This window comes from Physcomitrium patens, chromosome 23, assembly GCF_059467195.1.
Source record: "Physcomitrium patens ecotype Gransden chromosome 23, ASM5946719v1, whole genome shotgun sequence".
Taxonomy (NCBI): domain Eukaryota; kingdom Viridiplantae; phylum Streptophyta; class Bryopsida; order Funariales; family Funariaceae; genus Physcomitrium; species Physcomitrium patens.
Genome location: NC_143432.1, coordinates 11,265,001 through 11,267,500, shown reverse-complemented (window position 1 = coordinate 11,267,500; position 2,500 = coordinate 11,265,001). Strand labels below are relative to the sequence as shown.

The following is a 2,500-nucleotide window of genomic DNA, read 5'->3' as shown; positions in this document are numbered from 1 at the left end:
CTGCCACACCCGAGAGTGGGAGAGAAGCGGCGACTCGCGGTCCGCGGAGGGGCTGGCGACGGGCCACACATCATCCGTGGGCATGGCATGCCGCGAGAAAAGGGGCGCGCGTGCGTGCGTTTGCCGGGAGTCGAACCCGGGTCCATTGCTTGGAAGGCAATTATCCTAACCGTTGGACTACAAACGCCGCGTCCGCCGGCGGCAGCACACCCGGACCACGCACCCACAGGCCCACGCTCGGTTCCACCCACACGGCTGCGCGCTCACGGCGTCGTCTACCTTGGCTCGTCACCGAGCTGTGTGCCACCTGCACTCCCCGGCAGTGCGCGGGGCCACGGTCCCGCCGCCGCTGCCGACGCAAACCACAGATCCGAGGGGAGAGCGACACAGGGCTGCGCACACTCCGAGCCATCCTGTTTGGGGTTTGTGCTTTGTGAGGTCCCGGCCTACGCCAGACCTTCCAGAAATTCTGGGGCGCCCTCGCGGGCACCGCAGGGGGGTTGGAAATAGTTTTTCAACCAGCAATTGACGCGTCTCGGGTTTGCCTCACTAACTGCGTCATTGCCCCAAGCGCAAAGATGTCGTCTCCCTCCCCGCCTCCCCCCGCATGTACCTCCCCCGGGGGCTCGTCTCCTCCCATCGCTATGGGGCAATCTGCCCCCGACCCACCACTAAATCGTCACCAGGCGCCGCTGCCGGAGGCGACACACCGGTGCAGCGCAACTGCCATTGGCACGCCCCTCACCCGCCATCGCGTGCTTCCCCTTCGCTGCACCACCAGCCTGTGCGCTAGGCCGTAACCTCATCCCATTTGCGCTCTCATCGGCACAGTCAGAGAGATCGGGGTCAGACGTGCGCCTCGCAAAATCCAACGCCCATCGCCCCTCCTCCCTCACAGCTCGCGCCTCGGAGGGAGGAGGTTGTGACCCGATCCGACTCGGGCGTGGAATCGCCCTTCTTACCCCGCGCGGGGAGCAACGCTCACTGCCCACAGCAGCTGCCCCGAGTGTTCACTGGACCATCGATCGGGGAGGGCGGCGGAGCAAACGCTCACTGCCACAGCAGCTGTGCCCCGAGTGTTCGCTGGACCATCGATCGGGACGGCGGCGCACGCGCGGTTCGTTGTTGCGCTCACTCGCTTTGTCAATCATAGGAGCGAAGTGTATGCGGCGGCCATCGCAGAATGCGGGGGTTTTCTCGGACACTCACAACTTTGAAACACACCCACACACCTAGTCTCCTCCGGTTTCGGCTTACGCTTTGGGCGGGGGCCGCGCGAACGCGAGCCCCCACTGCCACAAATTACGACGTGTATGCCCTCCGTAGAGAGATACTAGAGCCGCCCGCCCCGTCAGTGCAATGGGCCGGGGCTCCTCTAGGCCATCCACCTTCCTGATCATGGATCGACCCCGCCCAGGTAAGTGCCCTCCCCATCGCTCCTCCGCACGCTTCTACCACCCACCCACACCCCGCCGCTCCAACCCGTGTGGGACATTCTCACCCACCCTCGCTCTCCTGCTCTCCCCCCGCCCCCTCACCACGCCTCCCACCTCCATTTCTCACTCCCTCTCCCTCCCTGCTACAACCAACATCTCGCCTCAAACCCACCCCATTGCTCCCTGTCCCCCACAAACCCCATACCCGCACCATCACCAACATCATACAACACTCACTGGCTCACTGGAAGAAGAACAGGCAGAAGAAGAAGAAGAAGAAAGAAGAAAGAATAAACCAACCAACCAACCAAACACGCACGCACGCATCAACCAACCAACCAATCAATCAATCAATCAATCCATCCATCCATCCATCCATCCATCCATCCGTCCCGTCCGTCCGTCCGTCCGTCCATCCGTCCATCGAAAATGAAATAAATAAGTAAAAAAATATGTAAATAAAGACACTCACATGAATATACCCTAGGTAACTACATGCCACGCTTTTCCATATTTTGGGGTATTTTGTTTGACCATGAGTAGTAGCACCGGTGGAGCCCCCCACCCTTCCAGTCTTCAAACCAAGAAAACACGGTATTCAGCATGGTTGTTTTGGTGTGTGTGTTGCAAATGCAAGAGAGCCTGGGGGCAAGATGAGTTGGAGGGCGGGGACTTTGATTTGGTGGTGTGGCGAGTATGTTGATATGTTGAAGTGGCAGTGGGTGGGTGGTGAATGCCCCATAGCGTGTGCAGGAGGGAGGGGCGGAGGTGGGGGTAGAAGGAGGGCGGGGCGGGAGGGAAGAGGCATACCTTTCTCGGCCTTTTGGCTAAGATCAAGTGTAGTATCTGTTCTTATCAGTTTAATATCTGATACGAGGCTCATCGAGCCTCACGATATTAATCTAATTTATCTCGGGTGCGGGCCCATCCGGCAGCTTGCTGCCCGGGCCAGCGCGCGTCGCCTTGGTCTTGCACTACCTCCTCGGCCGGCGCAGCCCATTTCCCTCCGTTTCCCGGAGGGCCCCCTCTACAATGCAAAGAGCGAAACTGGAAAGAGTGTGCGC

The 2,500-nt window shown here is 60.2% G+C and overlaps 4 non-coding genes across 4 annotated transcripts; 1 reads left to right on the top strand and 3 right to left on the bottom strand.

Annotated features, from left to right (window-relative positions):
• Positions 1–115: 115 nt before the first annotated feature.
• On the bottom strand, positions 116–187 carry TRNAG-UCC (transfer RNA glycine (anticodon UCC)). Its single transcript has one exon. It is a non-coding gene; the product is annotated as a tRNA-Gly (tRNA).
• Positions 188–444: 257 nt separating this feature from the next.
• On the bottom strand, positions 445–580 carry LOC149986557 (U4 spliceosomal RNA). Its single transcript, XR_016500464.1, has one exon. It is a non-coding gene; the product is annotated as a U4 spliceosomal RNA (small nuclear RNA).
• A 684-nt stretch (positions 581–1,264) lies between these two features.
• Positions 1,265–1,425, bottom strand: LOC149986556 (U1 spliceosomal RNA). The gene has a single exon (XR_016500439.1). It is a non-coding gene; the product is annotated as a U1 spliceosomal RNA (small nuclear RNA).
• An 817-nt stretch (positions 1,426–2,242) lies between these two features.
• LOC149986555 (U2 spliceosomal RNA) lies at positions 2,243–2,436 on the top strand. Its single transcript, XR_016500452.1, has one exon. It is a non-coding gene; the product is annotated as a U2 spliceosomal RNA (small nuclear RNA).
• The last annotated feature ends 64 nt before the right edge of the window (positions 2,437–2,500 follow it).